The following is a 23,442-nucleotide window of genomic DNA, read 5'->3' as shown; positions in this document are numbered from 1 at the left end:
ACATGGTTTTTCAGCACTGTGAAAACTGGGACTTTAGAGTAGAGCTGCTTCCTTTAGTGTTTCAGAAATTAAACTCCTGATCTGTATTGGCACGGAAAGCTGCACAAATAATAAAATCTCATCTTTCTTCAGTCAAAAGAAACACAAGAATGACTGCTTACCTGTCTTCTCAGACACATTTATTTCTTTAAATTCCTTAATAATAAACACAATATTAATTTTTATTTAAAAGAAGTGTCATTTCTCTTTGTTTACTAAATTCCCGATACCTGGGAAGGAAACAGTTTACAGGAATCTCCAAGAATCCCCCTTCCCTCCTCCAAAGGACAGAATTGCCCTGGAATCCCTGTATTCCACCCAAATACAGGTCTTGATCCAAAAAGAGAGTCCTGATAGTATGAACATTGGTTAATACATGAGAGACCTCAGGCATGGACCCAAAAAGGAGTTTCCATTTTATTCAGAAATAAGCAGCTCTGGGTCTTCCACATCTTAAACTTGTGTCCTAACCCTGGGTTACAGAAATTGAGGGGTTTATAAGAAGTCACAATGTTTTTCTGAATTTTTTGCCAAATCAAAAATCCGGTCCAAATTTCACAGATATTAGTACAACTCTTCTATTAACTATATCAGTTTAGTCCTTACCACCTTTTAATTATTTTTTACACTTTACAACACATGAAAATTCCATATCAGCTTTAAATATTTATTTACATTTTAAAATCAATATTTCATGGTGATTTTAAATAATACAGTTCAGACACCGATATCTTTTTCAGACCTCTCCTCTCTCCCCCCTTTTTTTCAAGAAAGAGAGGCAACAGAGTAATAGCAGTGCTGTCATTCATACTGATATAAGCAAGTTGGGTCCATAAAGAGCTGAGACAATAAGGTAAGGCAGGTGCAAGTTGTTTCTGTCATGTTAAAAGAGTTGGTGCAGTGTTGTTTGTTTACATACAAACAGCCCTGTATCTTGAAAAAATCCACCTGTTCAAATACTTAATTTAAACCAATCTTTCATATTGCCATAGATGGTTCTAAATATTTGTATTTTTTATCACACAGGTATACAGAGAGCCAAACAGTGGAGAGACACTTTAAAAAAACGTTAAACAGGAAAAAAATATTAAAAGTCCAACACATTTTTAGTTGCAAAATATTCTTTGGTTTACATCTCTGAAACATCAAGGTTATAACTTAAACAGTGGTTACTTTTCTGTTCAAAGAATTAAAGTTACTTTCTTTCACAAGACCTGAATATATGACATGCTAATATAATTGTCACTGCACAGCACTTAAAGCCATGCTTGAAGGCTTTACATGCTATACATTCTGAAAGTCAACTAGAAGGCCTAAATCTGCCTGGAAAAGCTAGTTGAAGTTGTAATAGCAGCTTAGCACACTGAGAAACTGAACTACTGATGTTTGAAATGCCTTGCCCCTTTTCACAAATCTTCATGAGTCGGTGTCCTGGGTTGAGCGAGTGGTGGGGATTTTTGGTGGCAGGGGAGGGGGCTGTAGGCGCGGCCCCCTGTGAGAAGCTTCTCGAAGCTCCCCCAGCTCCAAGTCAGCTCCACCTCTGCACCAAAACTGAGCCACTCGGCTGCACCTCTGCCAGAACGTATTTAAGAAGGGACGTGGGGAGGAGCAGTGGGACTGGTGAGGAGGAGTTGCTGCAGCTGCGTGAACACCAAGGTCAGTGGAGGAACGGAGGAAGAAAGGAGGGGGGAGGTGTGCCGGAGCAGAGACCCCCCTGTATCCTGTGGGGAGACGGCAGGGCGGCCCCCCCTGCCACCCATGGAGATCTACGGTGGAGCAGACACTGATTTATGGCCTGGGAGGGGCTTCACATGGTTGATCAAGGTGACTGTGCCCCAAAAAGGCCGGGGTCTTGTGGGAAAAGGCAGCCCCGCTGCTGTAATTCAGCGCTGGGAGGATTGCAGCATGTGGGGGTGTCCCACGCCGGAGCAGCTCGGGAAGGGCTGCAGCTGTGGGAGGGAATCCAGTTGGAGAAAGTTTGTGGAGGAGTCTCCTGTGAGAGGGGGACCATGCTGGAGCAGGAGATAAGTTCCAGAAGCTCCCCCGACCGCAGATGGAACTAACGTTATCAGTCTTTTATTTCAGCTGTCTATGGGTCATAATTTAAAGCAGAACATGTCAACCTATCTTCAGGCCAGTAAATTGCAACAGACGCTGTAGAATTGAGCAGTTTGATGAAGTAAGCATGACCGTCTTAAGTGCCTTGAAAATTTTTTATGTCAAACCATCTTCAGCTCCTTCAGGGCTTTCTCTGGGAGCACTTTGTTTATCAGTGGCAAAAGCTTTGCATCAAGTTTTAGAGATTCCAGACTGCAGTGATCCCTGTGCTAATTTTCATTGAAGCAAGAAAATATGTAAACAGTAGCTAAAATATTTTAACTAATGCATAACACAGAAGGCTTGCATCTTCTTTGCTCTCAAGAAAGGCTAAAGATTTTCTTATACTTAAGGATATTCTCATATCTTGTATTCCCAAAATGGTTTAAAAAGCATATAAAAGGACCCAAGCATAGGGCAGGGTGGGGAATAAGTACAGAAAACAATTATTTTCTTCAGAAAATTCAAACTGTGAGTAAAAAAGGAAGAGGTAGTTGAATACACTGTACTACACTGCTAACTACCAACATGTCCATTAGAATTAAAGTAACACGGACATGAAATACCACGATATAGATAAGCAACAGACTATGCTGTGAAATCTGGAAAAATTACTGTTATTTGGCAGTAATGCAACCAGCAAAAGCAAATTCTGTTTATCACACATAACATCCAACACTTTGTTGCAGTGTTTTACTTTTTTGGTTTTTTGACTAATATCAACTAAAGTAAAAGAAAACAATAAAACATTTTATAATTTCAAACTTGCCTTCTACTTGGTACTTCTAGCATCAGACACTAATTATGTGGAATGATCAAATACAGACAACAATTTAATCTGAATACTAAATTCAGTTTTTACAGAAGTAGTTTTAATTTTCAGCAGAAACAATTTTAAATAATTTTCAAATAAGTCTTTGCCCTTTTCCCCAAAGACCTGAATAGTAATATTTTCCAAGTTCTTTGAGGTTTCATTTTAGTACTCTCTGCCAAAGTGACCACAATCTTACGAACAAAAACACGTCTTGAATAGTTATGCCCCAAATAGTTTGCAGCATATTTAGGTATTAACTTACACTGAAGAGGCCCGATATTTCACAGTAACTTAAAATTCTATATCTCCTTCTCATACATTGCCAAGTATTTAATGAAATAAAGTCTTCCATACATTTAAATATACAGTCCCTTTAGTGATAAACCAGTTAATATTAGCTTCACTTCACTGCATTTAGAAGCAATCTTCACATCCACTTCGAATACTCAGAATAGGCAGGTGGCAATAATAAGAATGAAGATAAGCTGAGGTGACACAGAAAAGACAGCACATCAATTCATGCATATCACTTGGACCATAAGGACATCTTAGAATAGGGACCAATACCATTGTATCGTTCCATATTATATTATATTAATCTTTCTTAATTTCCTCAAAATGCAAAGTTGCCACAATAATAATGTTAATTTTTAATACAAGTGTATTTTTTATAAATATTCCATAACTTTGTGCACAATTAATATTTGTATTACAGATTGTACATTGTACATAAAATACTGCAGTGATTTCCAAAAAGTAGCTCATATGAGAGTAGTAGACATGAACATTTCTATTTGTGTAAGAGAAAGGTGATTTCACATCCATTTGATAAGATTCCCTGTATGGCAACAAAAGCATGAACTATACATCAAGTCTGTTACCAGACTTTGCAAATAGGAGAAAGAAAGAAGGCCAAAAGCGCACTACCTTTTCATCTTGCAGCTCCATATATATATATACACACAAAAAATACTTTTTTATATAAATGTGTGTATACACACACACATGCATATATAAAACCACATTTCTCCTTCCTAAGAAGGAGTAGACAGTGTAGTTTAACTCCTCCAGGGGTAACAGCAAATAAGGTCCCGAGCATTTGTCTTTGCCATCAAACTTAAGTTAGTGCTGTGTTACCAGCAAGAAGTAAAAACAAGAAAATAAACCCAAGACTTGAAACTTATCACAACAGGTTCATCATCCATTCCCTTTCTCTGCTTACCATCCTACAAGTTAAGTAGTGAAAGAATGCAAGTTGCTTATGATTTAGTCAGCTTACAAGTATATAATTCTTGAAGTTAGTTTTAACCTTTTTTCCCCATAGGATTTTATAATGCCTTGTCCAAATGTATTTTTCCCCTCACTCCTGCTGTGAACAAGCCTTTAAAAACAAAACAAAACCTCAGCTTTACCCAACCAGGAAAACAGTGAAGCTACCTATATGCTGCCAGAGGCTAGTAACTACATGATTTAAAAAAAAAAAAAAAAAAAAAGAGAAAACACACACCAAGAAAACAGTCTTTGATGGATACATAGCATGTAGTCTGTAAAACTTGAAACAATTCTTCCTTTTGCTTAGGCTGGAGCAATTAAAACTCAAGGTACACTGAGACAAGATGTTCTCAGCCACAGGACAAGTATGACAAGCAGAGGAGTGACTAGATACTGAAACCCTTTAGACAGCAACTACACACAGATATAATCAAGTTTTAGCTTCCATAAAATAAACAGAGGTCAAGAGAATCATAGGTGAGGATACTCTGCCCACCTTTCATCAAGACCAGAGCATCCTGGACTTGAAAAACTTCCTTTCAAATCCAGACAACTAGTGAAAATGGCAGATTTTCAAGAAAATGCATTCAGTCTAAAATGTTCCGACCACTGTTAGCGCAGATGGTCACTGCAATCCCTAATCTAATGCACTGGAAACTTTGCCACCCATTTCACACTCCTTCTTCTTCCTTCAGATGGACATGCTTCAAGTGTACATCATCTCTTCACTGTTTTATCCTCTTTTCTTTTCACAGCAAATAACTTGTGTTAATTAGCAATGCAACACATTTTACTCAAGGTTGCCGAGAAGTGGTTTCAGTAACACGACTCTAGTCATTTGATCTATAGTCAGGCACCACTCATAACAGGTTCAAAATCTGTAGAAATTAAGCAAGTGTAGAACGCACCTATCACACTGTAAAATCATAAAGATGAAGCAGGGAAGAGACCCAACACAACAAATGCTTTGCTTGTTTTTTTCCCCCTTTTGATTACGGGAAAACCCCCAGGAGAAATTGTAAGATAAAGCTCTTGGATAATGCTAAGGTCTTTTCAGAGAATCACTGCCAAAGATTATACACAACTGTCAATTAACAATAGTGCATAACAGAACTATTGTCTAAAAACAAGAAAAACCAGCCAGAGGTGATAAAGAATCAGACATGGAAATTCTTAAAAATCAGATCCTTAAAAGCTAAAATCCAGCTCAAGTCAGTGAGCTTGTTTGTGCTGCACTTTAAAAACACATGATTCCCTGCATCAGGTCTAAGTGAATCTAGCACTTTACCTGGGACCCAGCACACTTCAAGCACTAAAAATCAGAAAAACAGAGGGGAAAAAACCCAACCCCAACCAACCACAAACAATAGTTTAAATTTCAATATACTCAAATACATTTTGATTTGTTACTCAATGACCATTCTCTTGGAATGACAAAAAGAGGCAAGGGACAGGAAGACCACCTTGAAAGTCATTCCTGCATTGCACACGCTTCCCTGCTGGACACCCCTCAGCCCCCCCCCCCTCCCCTCGTACCCAAAGTATACGTGGCACTTTGTGCTGGCCTGAGAGCAAGGAGACCTGAGGGTAGTTTAAGAGGTGATCACTCATAGTCCCTCAAGGTACAGAGCTGTATAGAAGTCACAGTAAGAAAGACAGGATATTTTCATATCCCTTGGGACAGAGACATCTCCTGCGGCGGCATATGCTATGCCATAGAAAATCCAGTAGCTGCAGCTCTACATTATTAGTGAGTCATTTCAAAGATTAGAAATAGAAACTTTTATTTTAAGTGCTTGCACACCATTACCCGATATTATGGAACATTAACAGCTGAATACTGCTCACCTCCCAGAAAAAAAAAAAAAAAACAACACACAAGTCTCTCAAAATTAAACCAATAATTTGTTCCATAGTACATAATTCTTTCATTAGCATATGCACTCCATCTATTGCCTTTCAATCATTCAAAACACATTTTACAGAAAAAAAAAAGACAGAAAATAAATGCTTTATCTTGCTAAACAATGTATAGTAAAGATTCTAATATGTCAATGGTAGGAAGCAGACATGTGCAAATGCCTGGCAGTAGCAATCACAGAGCAATGAAAGAACAAAGGAGAGAGCCAGTGAAGATGACTTACTGAAACAAGTCTCACCAATGCAAGAAGCACTTTGATTAATGGATTTAATTGTATTTATAAAGATTTCTTCCATCTCTCTGAATCAAAGCAGCATGTCTATAAAAGCTGAGGAGTATCCTGGAAGGTATCCTAGCTGACATCTTTCTTTCCAGGCATGCAACCTACACCAGTCCCTGTGGCATGGTCTTCAGTGGTTTCCTTCAGCACACTTGGCTCCCACAGGTGACAGCGAGGAAGCACACAGAACACGCACACAGCAAAGAGAATGTCAACACAGACACACAGGAGGCAGCAGCTGGCTGCGGGGAACCAAGCTCCATACTGTGGGATTGGTTGTACCTTTTTGTTTTTATGATCATCAAACCAGAACCGCAAAGCAAACTGTGGTATGAAATCAGACCAGCTGTTCTTCAGGTCAGAGCACAGATGTATAAATATAGAGCTCTCTCCAACTGCAGGCAATTAAGATTTTAAGTCATTGTCCCTATTTAAAAAGACCAAGAAATAAAAAGAGCCCATAATGCAATCTTTACTCCAGCTCAAATCATAACATTGATTTCTCTGCTTACAAACCAACTCTTGAATCAATTCATCATCTTAAAAATTGCTAAATAATTATTCTAGTAGTCATCAACTTTCTGTTCAAAGAAGAAATAGGAACTCTTATAATAGGTGCTTCCTATTTAATATCAAAAGCATCCTGAAAACTACATCTCCTGTGTAAGGTACAACATGCAAAATTCCTTTGCAGGTAATTTTGTAGTTACCGTCTAAGTAGATTATAATTGTAAACCATAACCAATTTATTTTAAATAATCTGCATGTGTTAAAATCCCACCACTTCCCTACTCCTTTTCCCAGAAAACCAAGAAAAAAAAGCATGAGGCTCTCTTTTTCTCCAAAGCTTCAAAGAGCAGATGGGGAAATACGTAGTGGAGATGTTTCTTAATGCAAGTAAAAAAATATACTGCTATCAATAAAGCTCAAGAACTTGAACAGGAATGTAGGACTACTACAACTTCAAACCTGTGCTGAGACAAAATAAAAATCACAATAGAGTTTAACTACTTTTAACAACATGTGTTCAATCAGTGGACTAGGACTATAGGTCAAAATAAACCTAAGAGATCATTAACTTATGCTTTTCTGAACACATGAAAAATGGATTTAGATTCAAAATAGTCATCTTGATAACCAACATTCTCAAGACTTCTGAATTTTGTTGAAAATGTTCAAAATTAAATGCCTTTTTTTAAATGAGATGTTGCTCATTTTAAAAATTTTTCTCCCTCACTTTTCAAAATGAATTTTCAGAATGAGTTAAGAGATGGCGAGTCAAATTTTCTATTTACATAGATGCGTATGTATTTTTTAAATACATATATATAAATACATCTGTTTAAAACCTATTTGCTTCCCGTCTCCAGACCACATTGCAAACTTAGGAAAAAGTCAAAGCTTTTGTCAAGAAAAACAGAGGGGGAGAAGATAAAGACATTCCAAAATAAGTGAAAAATGAGTTTTACAAACAACACGAAAAGCATTTTTTCAGGCCACTAGTTTAAAAAGAAAATACTTCTGCAACCTAAAACAAAAATAATTATATAAAAGTCTCTGAAATTTAACTTATAGGCCCAGATGAAGGTCAATGAAATAACAGGAAGGCAATCAAGTGACAAGCCTCAGTTTCTAGTTTCACTGCAAAGGTTGAACATGGGATGGAGAAGAGACATTGGAAGGGGGGGAAAGCAAAAGGTTGTCTCTGGAAGCGTAGCAGGTGTCCTGCTGAAAAGTTAAGACAGCACGGCTAGCCAAGTGAAAGCACTGAGCTCCAAATATCTGATACAAAATTAATTCCAGATGACGACAATAGCAGACTTGGCTGAAAGGAGACACAGTTTACGCCTGTCAGGAGGGGAAGACACCAAAGAGCCAGCACCACCGAGGAAGGCCGCGAAGACTCGGCACCCGCTGTACATCCTGGGCTAGAATCCTACTTCAAGAGCACAACAAGCACATCCATCCCTCCTCCTGCCCAAAATGCCCAGCACACATTAACACTCCAGGTGCAAGGTTTCCCTCCGCAGCAGCCACACAGCCAACATGGCTGAGCTTTGTGACAGAAGTGGGAATACATGCTGTAAAGCAATGGATTAAAAAAAGCAGGAAAAAGCAACAGAATCACATTTCCATGACCGGTATGTGTTTTGTATGATCATTGAACTCCAACACCATTATGAAAAGGTGTTAGATATAAGAAAAAATATCTTCAACCTCTATGACTAATTGCTGTGCATCATGACCCATTTAGGAAGCCTAATTTATAATTAAAGTTGCTGCACTGAGTTTAAGAACTTTCTGTTCTGTGTAATTAACCAGCCTTGATAAAGTTGTTCTATGGAAACACAGACGTTTTGCTTCCAAGAAGACAGATGTCCCACACATCTACACTATCTTGACAGTTTATTCTCCTAAGGAAGGCTTATGGTTATGAAGCTTAAGAGGCAACTTCATATATATGCATTAATTTGAATATCAGAGCTTATATAGTTCAAGATAACCAGACTCCTTCCACTTGGTTAAGCACTCTCAATGAATGGGTCTGAAATACTTTCAGGAGATAAATCTTCCAAAACTTAAAACGCCTAAATAATTTTAGATTACAACAGCAGCACTCACAGGAGAAATTTGCATGCCATTATCCCCAATACACAGGAATTACATATATAAGTCCTTGTCAGAGTCTGCATTATATTATCATTGTTAAGACACATTTAACATCACATTTAACAACTGGAATGGTCTCTGAATACTAGTTCATAATTGACGATGAACAAAGGCCCTTCTCGTAGTTGCCCCAAATCAATATTCAGGATTTATTGCCAAAAATCAAAACACAGCCCCTTTAGCTGTGCATGCTTACATGTAAGTATATTATAGTATGAAACACATTCGTAGGATATGTTTACAAAGCATGCATGATCTAATTATGTATGGGGCACACACCCTTCAGATGTTTTGTTTGACACTGTATTTATATGGTCCCCTCAAATGGTTGTAACACATTAATCTTCACAGCACCCTGTGAAAAAGAAGGAAGCATCATCAACCCTGGTTTACTGAAACATTTAATGATTTGCCCCAGGTTGCACAGGAAATCTGTGGTGATGCAGGGAAGGGCTCCTGGGATCTCAGAAATCCCATCTCAATATTCTGGCCACGCTGCCATCCGTCCTCAGCCATACTTAATACAAGTAAATTACTGATGGCAACAAACAGCAGAATCTGACTTTCAGATGAGCTGATTTGTACAATGAGTCAATCCATAACTTTTGTCTCCTTCAGACACTTAGATAGACGGGCTGTATGCCCAGCATGTTATAATAACCCTGAAAAGCTTTTGGCTCAGACTGTAAACACATTAGCATTAACTTAAATCTGCTGCTTTGTTTACTATATGAGATATCTGCTTCTACTCTATGCCTAAGTGATACCAATTAAAGAGAACCAAATACAGAGTTCACAACATGAGACTAAACCACTGACCAATATAAAAGCTAGTAGGCTTCAGTTTGGTATTTATTCCTCTAAAGCATTACTGCCTGAGAATCATCTTTTTCTTTTCCAGTCATGGACTTTTTTTTGCAAAGTGATTCAGAAAATGTTGGAAACTGGGTCCACTCCCGCTGCTTCTGAAATGGATTAATATGACTCCAGTCTTGCATCCATAGGAGTACAGATTACAGGGCAGCCATCCTTGATTTGAGTTGCCAGAGAGCAAGACAGGAAAATCACTGAAAATTGTTCTCTTTCAGCTGTTTAAACCCATTACAGATTCCACTTGGCCATGCAGGTACCGATAGAGTAAATCACTCGGTGGGAGGGGACCATCGTTCTGGAACAAGAGGCTTTTCTTATTTCTTCAGAGTTACAAATGTAACAGACCTATAGGAGGGGTCTAATTACACTCAGAACACCCAGGCAGCATTGCAAGTGGTAATTTATTGACCGTATCAGTGTAGCTTAATGCACAGACTGAAAAGTCCAGGATTGCATCCGGACCACTGAACTACCCATGGCTTGCTAGGGTAAGCAGATTGCTGCAAGCCAGTGAAGTAATCAGACAAAACCATAAGCAAGATTTATAATAGAACCATAATTTGCTTTTACTGTTTTTTAGTGAAATACGAAAAAGGTAAGATATGGTTTTTGTTTTTAAATGCTTAGAAACAAGTTCAGGAATCATTACCAAGACACCCTGCTGGAACCCAGAGTCACTAATTACCCAGATGGGCAGCTAGGGAGCCCATCCAAAAATCTATCCAGGTCAATGGAATGCTTTTCATCAATCATACCATCCTTCAGATCAAGCCCTAGAATATCACTGTTGACCTGACTAGTACAGGCTTACCCTTTAAACAGAAGCAATAATTACCATCAGGTGTCAACCCTTGCATGACTCTGCCCTTTTCAAAGCATAGAAATGTGGAAATAAGAATGATATGCAATGCAGAAACAAAGTAGCACGGGACATTGAATAGCAAAAGAGCTTATTAAATTGCATTTTTTTGCTTTTCTATACTAACCAACTCTTCCGCCTTGTGCTACCAAAAAAAGTGGAAGTTCCCAAGCAGAGCACAACACACTTATGAACAAATTTTCCAGCACCCACTACATGCTACTTTGATTCCACTGAAACCTCCACAAAGATCAAGCCCATTTTGCAGAAAAATTAGAGCAGCAAATGGCAACAGGAGCATTTCACAGACACTACCCCACATAAAGTCACTCATTGTAGTTCTTAAAATGTGTTTTCTCTCTTCCACACTCTACCACAAAGGAAATGAGAGTAAAACAATCAAAGCTAAATTAGAAAAGATGAATTTACATCACTGGTAATTCCTTTTTTTCCCCGCTATACAAAAAGATATGAAGCTCGAAGCAAAAGCAAAGGTTAAAACAATCTATTTCAAACAGCTGACACGCCCAAGGGCCTCATTCAATGCTCCATCCTCAGCTTCTGCACTGTCAGAATCCGTACGCTGTTGCCAGTGAAGCTCAGCCTACAAATCGTTTGGTAAAGCACCTCACATGAACAGGCTCTACATTCAGCTGCTTAATATCAGAAACAGTAACTAGTGTTGCCTGATCATATTATGAGGGAAATTAAATAGGAAGCGAGGGACTTATGCTTGCCCCGAATTAACATTCGGGCTCATCAAAGAAAAAGAAAGGACAGGAAGAAAACCTCAGGAACTGTAGACATTTTGCTTCCCTTGAGCCCTCGTTCATCTAAACAGAAGATTCAAACCCCAGCCGTCTCTTCTAGCAACCCCCTCCCATCACATTGACAAGAAGAGTCTTTTGGTCACCTCTTCACAGAGGGTACAGGAATTATTGACAAATCTCACTCAGCATCTTCCCAATTAGCACGATGATCCTTCTCACCCAAGGACTGCAAAAATGCAGAGTTTAGCACAGCTGAGGCGAGCCCCCTTCCATGCAGTTCTTCCAAAGACGCAGCAAGAGAACCTGCGTCTACCATCCGTACACTGCTACGGGATTTCACAGAAAAATCTCTCCGCATCTATCAATTCAAATGGGGGGCTCACTATCCGATGCCCCCGTCCGCCTGACAGATTACTTTGCCAGAAGGCAGACTTCCTGTTTCTACTAGGGGGGAAAAAAAAAAAAAAAAAAAGTTCCGATTATCCCTCCTCATTATTTATTTCAACGGTTCCGTACACAGTAGAAGTCCTAAGGTTGCCATCGACAAATATCCATGGCGGGGGCGGAGTGGGGGGAACACAAAACCCAACAAAACACAAAAACACAGCCCACACCAACAAACCACCCAAGCCGCAGGCAAGAAGGAGAACACCCTACAGCTGTTCTAGACGCAAAGGCACCCCGGACAACTTACGCCCCGGTGTATTTCTTTCTCAGCGCCGCATCTCCGCAAGCCTCCCTCCGCAAACCCGGTGCTCGCAGGCTGCCGCAAGCGGCGGGCGCAGCCAGCCAGCCCGCCCCCCGCCACTCCTCACCCGTGACAGTGCCGAGCAGGGAAGCCCTCCCCTCTTCCCCCCCCTCCTTCCCTCCCCCCGGTGTGTCAAAGCCACCTCACGCCAAATCTGAACCACCAGCACGCAGGACGCGCTCCTGCCCCCGCGGACGGCCGAGCCTTCCCCCCCCCCCCCCGCCACCCCGCGACGCGGCCACTCGCTGCCGGGTTCCCGTCCCGCGGGGACCGTGCCGTGACACCGCGGGCCCTGCAACCACCTTCAACCGTGCCCGCAGCGGGGCGCGGGGGCAGAGCTGCTGCCCCGGGCGACACGAACATGCGTGGGGCTCGGGGGCTCCTCGGGGCGCCGGTGCGGCCCCCACGCCGGCTGGCGGGGCAGTGGGGCGGAACCCCCCCCTCCCGTTACCCACCGGGCTCCTGCCCGCCTTGGCCGATCGCAGCTCCCGGGGTGCTAGCTCTTACCGTGGGAGGAGAGGGGAACCACACCGACGTGGAAAAACCAGCGTCCAACAGACCATCAACACCACGGACGCATACAGCAGCTTTTTATTCCCCTGCTCCCCTCTTCCCCCCCATCAGTTAGGAAGGCAGCTGACAAATGATGCTCGTTTTAAGACGACATCCAAGTTGGCTTTACTGCTACATTATAATACACTTCTGTGACTACAGCTCTGCTAAAATAATGATGCTTGAGGTGCAAGGAGTAAGCAAGGCAGCCTATGCCTGTACTTCAAGTAGCATCTGAAGGCAAAACCCTAGAAAGGTTGGGAGAACTAGGGGCAGAAGGAACAGCAGCACATCGTGGGATAGGGCTGGCAGAAAGCAAACGGCACGTCACCACCACTGAAACAAAGCACAGTCCAGAGCCCCCCCCTTCAACAGCTCCACATCCTACTTCTCCACATGGTAATTTGTGGTCTGAAGAGCTGTGTTCACCTGCAAAGACTGCAAAAAGCACAGAACACAGAGGTACTCGTAAGTCTATATGGGGGTCTTGTTTAGTTTCTCTAAAGGTAACCATCACAAGATTGAAAGGGACCTTAATCTTATTCATATCAAGCGACCATTTTGATCCTTTGTCTCATTGAGGTGGCTTTTTATCTGTTCCCATGCATGCCTTGCTGCGTATTACTATGTCTTTTCCTTCAATGAGCTTTTAGAGCTTTAAGGAATAAGTTTAATATGGGAAAGCAGAAATCTAGTTTGATCACAAGGATTTAAGTCAACTTCAGTTCAAGACCTAACCAGGTATCATTGAAGCAAATGGCTGGTTTTCCTAACAGTTTAATGGAAAGCCGTGTTCTCATAACCACACATACAGCAATCAATAGGGTTTTCCAAATCTATTTGCTACTCTACCCGATCCTTCATATTACAAGCACAGATGTAAATATCCTTTTTGAGCACAAAATAAATCGGCAGAACAGTGCCACAGTGGAGAACACAGCAGGTCAGTGAAGAAACAGAAGGAAATATTCTAGGTCAGCAACACTTGGGTTTATTTTCTACAAGGGTTTCAGAAAATACCATGATTTAGATGACAGGTACTACCTCTCATTCTTCTACCATCACTTCAGCACAGAATGGACCAACTTTGGTGCTCTTACAGTTTTAGTGTTTCCTCAGTGCAATAGTAGGATCCGACAGTGAAAGGTACCATTTCTTGCCCCTGGTTGTGCAGTTTTCTAAGAAAAGAGTTCTACATTAAGCATACAAATTCTTGCACTGCAAGCACATGAATCCTGAAGCCTGAACTGTATCAGCCACATTAGGTTTGATAATTTTAGTAAGAAAATATTAACTCACACATCAAGAAGTAACAGAAGATAAACTTTGATGTGCTATTAAAATCAGAAGTTGAGCAAGGGTTAAAGAGAGCAAGTACAAAAAAGTGCAAAAAGAGAAATAAACTATTCTGTGATGCTGTACACATTAGCTCTGGTCAGCTCTATCTGGAAATGATTCTGAGAAAGCTTTAACAGTTGTCAATACTCCTCCCATTAAAACTGTAGTTGAAGTTAAGACAGTTATGCTGGAATTTTATTTTTTTTTTATCAGATCTCTTTCTGTGCTTTTTTCCCCTCTAAATTGTTATGCTTCCACACCACTGACAAAATGACTGAAGTGACCTACAACTCCATTCTGAGATCAAAGCAAGTGGCAGTATTTTCTGTGCAGCCTGATGAGGCAGGCTATTTTGAATCCTGCAGCACAAAACATACACTAAGTATAATACAAAGGAAGCCAGGAATAAAGCAAGCTAGGAAATTGCTGCATTGAAATATGTGGCATGAAACATTCATTTGTTTTTCCCTATTCCTCCTTCTCTCATTTTCCAGATCCATCTAAGTTGTTTCATTCATAGCAAATGAAATCGATAATGCTTTTAGCTCTGAGTACATAAAGAGTTCAGCATAATGCTGCACCCCTTTCAAATCTAACTCATTCCAGAATGAAACAGGAACAAATCCCAAATGTAAAAGAAATGCTGGAGCAAGGTCAGAATTAGGGGGGGTGGGGGGGTTGTAAGTAAATACATGTGTATACACATACCTTGGGACTCCAAAAAGGATAGGGGGTGGGGGGAGCAAGCCATTTCACTAATTAAAGGTATTCTTCCATGTTTCTTTTTCTGACATTTGAGCAGTCCAGTCTCCCTCAGTCCCAGATGCCTTGCCATGGGCAGAAAGGAACATGTCACTGACCTGAAGCTGCAGACTGCTTTTGGGGCTGATAACTTGTGACTCAGATCAGTACTAAATTAAAAAAAAAAAAAAAAACAACAAAAAAAAAAAACCAACAACCAAAACACAACCAAAAAAATAAACCAACTGCTTACTACCCAAAGCTGTGTTTCGAGAAGGACACTCACATCCATTGAACTTTAGAATGTCTTTTCCATCATGGAGTTAAAGTTTTTCTTACATTACAATAAACAAAAAGAAGTGGCCAAAATAACTGGTCACCAACCAGCAGAACAAGGAACAGTTTTCTCCTGCTAATGAACACTTTGAGGGTTTCACCATAAGAGTTTTCTTCTGCATAGTAACAGACTGCTAGAGCAAAGCAAAACACTTCTCTCCAACATTAATCACTTCAGAATTAAGCTAACGAAGGCCAACTCTGAGAAAAGTCCTTCTGTGCCATCTCCTAAACCACTAAAGGAGGGACAATTTTCACCTTCCTGGCAGAGCAAGCCAGACTGTGAAAAGCACTTGCCAAATGCACATTAGCCCATGTCTACATAACAGCTTTGAATTCCTGTAGATCAGAGCCTTGGGTACTTCAAAGGCAAGTTTGTTCATTTGGGTTTTAAGTTCCATTCTCCGCGACAGTTATTTCATGAAGGTAACTGCAACAGCAAGCCCAGAGATCCTTCTAAGAAGGAACTGCTACTAAAGGGATTGATCAGAAGTTTCTTATGAGAAGCAGATCTATATTCCTCCCAGGGGAGTCTCTACCTATAGAAAGATCAAGATGACATCTAGCCACCCATTTGGGTCCTGGCCCACTCAAAAAAAAAAAAAAAAAAAAAAAAAAAAAAAAAAATCATGTTTCGTGGTCCAAATTCTGTCCCTACCTTACCTATCCATCAACAACTCCAAACCAAATCCTACAAAGCCATTTTCATCAGATAACGGGAAAAACCAAGAAAAAGCACAGCATGGATGTCCTTAACTTTCTCTTCCAAAACCTGGTGGTTTTGAAGAGAAGAGAATCACAAAACATAATACGGCCAAATTAACAAGTGAAGAAATGAAGAAAGGGTAACTTGAAAGACTTGTTCGCTACTCTTCGCATTTTTCTTCCCTGTTGTTTGCCTTCCCTTGCCACCCCCCTGAAAGCCTTCCTGGTAAGGGAATCTAACTTCATTTACGGTATAGGCAAAAGGAAGTTAATTTCCAGCATGATGTCTTCCTAATTAAATTTATGTGCATCTCTGTTTAGTGTTTGGAATATAATTGAAGTAGGTGACTCCTACAGTTCAGCCATCAGCATGAGCCAACCTAAAGATATTCGAAAGTTCATGATGGGAACAGGCAGCTTTCAAACCAACCTAACAATTCCCCAGGGAGCCGGAACCACAGCAGGTCCCTTCCATCAACATGTCCAGAGCTGACTACACTGTAACCCTTACAAACACACAGACTGGATCTACTCCACAACACCCAGCAAAATTTACGATATTATTTTTTTTTTCCCCAAAAAAGGCTATAGTCTGTTATCACATCAATTTATCCTAGACTGTGGAAATCGAAGCTACAGTGCTCACTCTCTTAACAATTTGCTATGAAGTACAAAGTTGGAAAAATCACATTTCTGCTAATAGAGTACAACTTTTTATCAGTCTTTCACCTACCCCAAAGGGCCTCTTGCTATCTGCTGGGATTAAACTCACTGCAAAAGCCTTTGGCATGTGCCAAATGCTACTTGCCCTGGAACATAGACCATAGCAAAACCAGACTGCCAGAATACTTTTTCCACTGCACCTAAGGAATAGTTGGGAAAAAGTGTTTTGAGGAAAATGAACAGATCCTGAAGCCAAAGAGTAAAATGCTGGCAGGAGGTGCTGTGAGCAAGGGGAGGATATGATCTTCTATTTCCATTTAAAAAAAAAAAAAAAAAAGAGTTCTCAGTGTTGAGATACACCCCCTCAACCTACAGATTAATCTGTACTTTTAAACACAAGCTTCTTGTTAAACAGCAACAATTAAACAAAAAAAACCCTCCTCAGCACATTATATATTTTAATGGAACTGTCCTTGACGTGTGATACTAAGGCAAATTCATTTCCTGTCAGTCTGACTTAGTCTAATGGACTTTGAAGCAGCAGTTTTTCTACTCCTCTTAATGACTTGTTGCAATGGAGATGAGTGCTCTGTGTACAGCAATGCCATCTTCTGGCACAGTTCCTGTGAGAAAGGGAACTTGCTGAATACCACTAAAAGAAAGCTCCTGTTTTGGGAAAACAGAAACTGAGACTCCACAATAAATCTCAGATTTTCCCTCTCCATTGCACTTACTGTCAAGGCTGTAATTGTTCAAGGGACTGCAATGAAGCAGTGAGAACACACACAGTGCACTGTAGGAGCAAATGCACTTGAGTGTCTCTGAAAGGCCCACCAAATACGCCACCAAGACTCAAGGTGGCTGCTGGATTTACACAAGCTCAAAGGTAAAGCATAAAGCACTGTGGCTGAAGTCATGGAGAGGTTCAGAGCTCATCAGTGTAGGAACCTGGCAGGAAGGGCAAGTAGTCAGAGCCAGCTGCACACATCCCTGGGAAAATGCTTTCTGTATCAGCAGACATTTCACACATCTGATTTATTTTACTTTTGTATTCCCAGCCAGAAAATCTATATTAAGCAACAGCAAAGATTGAACACACATGCTATTTACATTAAGGAAATAAACAAGTGCTAGCAATTCATAACTTCTTCACAATTCTGACTTGCTCTGAACCATCTATTTGTCAGTTGGATGTATAGTAGGACAAGCTTAAGCTAAAGATTAGAAGGAAATGAGAAGAAGAAATAATGCACAGTTTGCAGCCACCAGAATTGCTCTAGGACCTGCCTGAATTATTTGAATTCATTCAAGCCGCAACATGAATTCATCTCTCAAGCCTTAAGAGAATCTGTATGGGAAAAACACTTTCTGGAAAGTTCTTAGGTGGCTAAAAGAAAAAACTCCAAGTAAACCGCTTCCCACAGTGTGTCTAGAGACTCTTGTTCCCATAGATTCCCATTAGACTAAGGTCAAGAGTTACAGATATGCTCCATCCTCTCAACAATCTTTACTAGATGATAAAAATTCCCCGTCATATACTTTATATTTAATCTTTCACAACATTGAACATTTCAGAATGAATATGCTTGGATCAGATTATCTGTTCATATTCTAACTAATAGAGGGGAAGCATGGATGGAGGCATGGCCTACAGCTCAAGTGCATTTTTTCAAGAATTGTTTTGATTTATTGGATAAACCATTTAAGAGACGGCCTATTGACAAAAAAAAAAAAAAAAAAAAAAGCCAGACAGGCACATCCAAGAAAACAAGATCATTACTGTAAGTATCTTCAGTTAAAGAAAGTATATCCTCTGGACACATTTACATAGCAACCTCTAACACTGTCCTAACATATGTGGTAAATAGAACTAATAGACAACCACAGTCACTCAAAAACGTGAAGCTGAAGAGCTGAGCCATTCAGCCAAGCATTTTGTTTGTTTCTTCTTCTGTGGGGGTAGATCAAGACATTCAAAGTAATTATTGCTTGGGACTTACCACCCAAATTCTCAATCACTGTCTAATTTAATTTTTAAGAATATCTGAATGTTCAATTTCTGTATTCATCAAGCAATATAGCAAACAGCACAGTTACGTCTAGCAAATACACAAAAGCTGTAGAACAAGCAATGCTCCAGCAGGGCAACCAATATGAAAATGGTGCTATTGACTTTTTGGAAGCTGCATATTTAGTTTTCCCTTAGTCTTATTATAAAACTATAAATTGCTAGTTTAAAACTATTCCTGTATCTCAGATATTTATTAATGCATATGACACCAAGATGAAAAGCTCAATTTTTTTTCATCTTACACTTCCATCTCAAGTGACACATGGAAAAGTTAACCATGCTACCAATACAACTACATCTGCAAACTGTTGATAAATATACCAAGGCAACTTCCAGAGGCACAAAGGATACAAACTGATGCGCTCGGGAAACAACACAGTCAAGATGCAGATGTTGGAAAATAAAAGCTATATTCTTACCTCAGCTATAGCAATTTTGCTTAGTGTGAGAAAACAGCAGACTACCTGACAAGTTTTTGCAGAGACCTGCGAAATCAAGATCTAGTCTCCAACAGCTGCAAATTCAACCTTTCACAAGATTAAGAAAGAACAGTGAAGAACATGCCACCGATTTCAAGATCTCATTATCTCAGGGGTCTTCTCATACAGCTTTAATAGGTTCAACCTTTGCTGGCTCTGGCAATGCTACAGTAAACAAAGACTCCTCTTCCCATAGGGATACCAAATATATGGAAAAGCTTAGAAAATACAAAACTAATCAAATTAAAAAGCACCTACAACCAAGTGTAATAATTCTGCAACTCAATATGTGAGCACAGTGGGTTGTTTTGTTTTGGTTTTGGTTTTTTTTTTTTCTATTGAGTCATCTCTTCAGAGACTGCCCAACTACATGAAGAAGGCAATCTTACACACGTGCCTAGATGGTTCTTCATGAAACAGAGCTGTTCAACTATAGTCCTTCTTTTGCAAGGGGAGTTAAAAACCTGAGGAAAGCACAGCAGACAGTATATTATACACAAACACATTTAGATACAGGACATCCAAAATGTGTACACTGTTCAAGTATTTGGCTAGTTGAGCTATATGACTTCTCTTCTAAAGTTCATGCATCTGGGTAAACACAGCCATTTCCCATGTCTAATGGTGTCCAAATTCCTCATGAGTAATCCCAATAATGCAAATCTGGAATCAGAAGAGAAGTATTTGGCTTGTCAAATCACGTACATCAGTAACCAGTTTTCAGCAGTATTTTTGTCTGGCAAGACAGTCAAACAGAAGGTTCTTGTAGCAACACCAAGCCTGTATTTCCTTTTAATTTTTTTTAATAGTTTTGGTTTTCTTTTTTTCTTCTTCTTCTCGGAGTAACCAGCAATTGGTTTTTCATTGCTGGAATTTTAAAACTAAGAGAACCAAAACAACACAACCTGTGGAGCTTGCATTTGGGGTAGCAGATGAGCTGCTGCTCTCTACCATGCTTCAGAGCTGGTTTTGACACCTAGCTCACTGTTCTCTTTGGAGCAGCAGTTTGATGCCAGCTAAACACACCAGTTGTCAGGTAAAACAGGATTACTGAATGTTCCTTCTCCAAGGAGGAAAACCATGAGTTTTCATCAGGCAGGGAATTGTGACTGATGACACCTCATCTCAAAAAATTGAAAAGAACTTCTTAGAATACTTTAAGAATTAACATAGATGCTGATCTGCTCTTTAGGAAGTTACAATTGCTGTATCATCTGTTGTGGGCAATACAGAGAAATAAAAAGCTTAACACACTCAACCTGCCTAAACCAAGACAAAAATTAACCTCACCTGGGGTCCGCAACATTTCATTTAGGCTTAAGAAAAGAGGAGACAAAATTCCCACCTTTCCTGATTCCTTCTTTCCAACTGTTCTCATCACCAGTGTAAAATTTTCACATCAGTTTTACAGCCTCACAGTGGAAGGGGAAAAGTCTTCAGTCCAATAACAGGTTTAATATAAGTAATATACATACAGATGCAAGACTGTTTTCAATTTTGGCAGAGTAAAATCCTCAACAGAGACATTTAATTGTAATCAGGGGCTACATTATACCCCCAGTTAGGTTTGTACAGGTTTTCCATCTGCAGGAGGCATATATAACTGACAGAAAATGCCCTGTGCAAACACTTATTCACTACTTGTGTATTGGAAGAGAAATATTTCTCCAAATGCATACCAATTTCTACATGCATATTTGAGTTCTAAATTTGATACTCAAATGGCATAAAATTATTATTTCAATTATACATTAAATGGGCTTTGAATTAATTTTATAGGCATTAGCATAATTAAAAATGCAATAGAAACATCACCTTGTATAGTTATTCCGTGGCTTCCACTGGATCTTAAGTATAAAAAAGTCAATGGCTGAGCTATCTTAATCTATGTTACCATGGTAAGCCTTCTGACATACATAATTCCATCTTCCTACAAACAGGGACCAAAAATACATATTTGTGTCATCTCTAAATGAGAAGATTTAATTTCTCATTCCTGGATCAAAGTGCTTTTCTGAAAACACATCTATCTTTGTAATTGCATTTAGGTCAGGATTATTTTATGACAACTACAGTCATTATGACAACTACAGATATTGAGAGTTTAAAACAAAGATTCAAGAAACCACCTATCTACACTAAGAAATTTTTAATTTGATGTCACAATATTTTCTTTTCCTGCACTATTCCTTTCAACTTTCTACAATATGAAATGTACAATGTACCTTAAGACAGTATTTTCCAATTTTTTTCTTCCAAGTGTATCATTTTGTGCTATGCTAGACACTTCACTTGAAAAACAAGTCTAGAGGGTTTGCAATTTCTTCATTCAGTATAAAGTCTTTAGTATATACGCGTTCTATTAGATCTTTAAAAATGTTATCAAAGTAAAAGAAAACACATCAAGTAAACCATCTATCTTTCAACAAAAATTGTTATGCTCTTTTGAAAAAAAACTTGATACAGTCTTTTTAACAATAGCACATACTCTACAGCTGAGCCACTGTTTTAAGTAGCCAGCTTCAGAACATTTATTATTACAAAATAATTCATCTTGAGAATTGTTTAACAAAGACAGTACGTACTCTGCAACAATGAGCCATTCTATGCATTGAGAAATTAATTCTTCAGGTTGCATGTATGTACAAGCCTTAGAAATTCCATTTGAAATCCAGCTGAATTAAAACTCAAAATAAAATGAGTATTGATATACTATTACCTCTCCAACCCCTCACATAGATTCAGTTTACACCAAGATGTGTTTTGCAACATAAGCTCACAACTCTCATTCTAAATAACCATTGGCAGTGTATTCCACAAGTAGACCTTAACTAAAAAGGATTAATAACATATTCTTTATACAGACCTGAAATTTGCAGCCCTTAAGTGAATGCTGATTTTGTGACTTTTTCAGAAGCAACACAGACTAATAGGGGATTTTTAGCCGTAGCTGAAACTAAGACTACCAAATCCCTCAATTCCTCATTAAAGATCAGCAGGACTAGATAGATAATTATTTTATCTTTCAGGGTATTTCATAGCAATAGCATTGTAGGAAGCTGGAAAGCTGACTTGGAGATTTTTTTTTTTTTTTTTTTTTTACAGTACATGGCATTGCTAGTATTTCACATTGATAGATCATAATTAGCATTCATCAGAGTCATCAGGACATTCTATTATTAGTCTCCAAAAAGCCCCATGATGCTGTTGCTCAGCAATTTTCTGACTGAAATGAATCTCTACAATAACTCTGCAAAACTTTGATGAAAAGAAAACAAGGAAAAAAATCACAGATGCTATACAGGCATACTTTCAGGGGAAACTGTTGTTGAGAGGAAATGTGTCTGCTGTACTATGGCTACACATTGGAGATATCGGGAGCAGAGCTGAGCCCGGGAAGAAGGGAGGGGTGGGGGGAAGGTGTTCTCAAGATGTGGCAATACTTCTCACTGTCCTACTCTGTTATGTGTCATTAGTGTCTGTAATAGAAGGCAAGCCAACTACCTTTCATATATGTGAGGTCTAGGTTTAGATGCACCCCTCAGAAATGAGCACAGTAACAAACGGACTGACAGGTACAGAAAATACCAAACTACTTTTAGTTGCAGTGAAGGTTGCGTCAGGTCACGTTACAGATAACGGGAGTTTTCTACCATCCCCACCCACCACACTTGTCCATGCAAATGTTTGCACCTCACTCCTATTTTGTATAGTGAGTAGCCTTTCAGGTAATCTGTTATTTTTTAAAATACCATTACAAACAAAGGAGACGCCAGATTTATCAAGTGCAGCCAATAATGTAAAACCTTGACGGGGATTTCTTTTGCTTTTGTATCCACTGGTACATCTGGATGTCACCTGAAAAGGTGATGGGAAAGCTGCAGAGTCAAGTCCAGACAGCGAGGGGGCCTTAGCAAATAAATTATCTCTTAAAAGCAGTATGAGTCTGGGTGATAAGAGGTTATCACTCTTTACCCCATGCTGAGTAACTAATTTCATATTATAAAAAGAATATCAATCAATTTTCTACAGTGTCTGCCCATCAACTTACCAAATCTTAAGAATACATTCAAAACATGTCAGACAAGATGCTTTTATGTAGCAGGACGGCTGGGAAGAAGAACTGAGAGTGCTGTACAGCTAGTGAATGATGAGGACATCTTGACCTTGGTCGGCCAGAAGCCTTGGGAGCAGCAAACAGGAATACAGAAAAA

The 23,442-nt window shown here is 39.5% G+C and overlaps 1 protein-coding gene across 2 annotated transcripts in view; it reads right to left on the bottom strand.

Annotated features, from left to right (window-relative positions):
• The window catches only part of ANK2 (ankyrin 2), a 372,599-nt gene that overhangs the window by 334,011 nt on the left and 15,146 nt on the right, over positions 1 to 23,442 (bottom strand). Inside the window, exon 1 of one of the 2 annotated variants that reach the window (XM_042796635.1) lies at positions 12,290 to 12,395. The exons of the other annotated variant lie outside the window; for it this stretch is intronic. The gene's annotated coding sequence lies outside the window, so the exon portion shown is untranslated. Of the gene's footprint in view, positions 1 to 12,289; positions 12,396 to 23,442 lie in introns of those variants that run through there. 2 annotated transcript variants of the gene reach the window in all.

The sequence above is a fragment of the Tyto alba genome, unplaced genomic scaffold (genome assembly GCF_018691265.1).
Source record: "Tyto alba isolate M040663 unplaced genomic scaffold, T.alba_DEE_v4.0 Super-Scaffold_23, whole genome shotgun sequence".
NCBI classification, from domain to species: Eukaryota; Metazoa; Chordata; class Aves; order Strigiformes; family Tytonidae; genus Tyto; species Tyto alba.
Note: the sequence above shows the minus strand (reverse complement) of the source record. Positions and strands in the feature narration are given on the sequence as shown.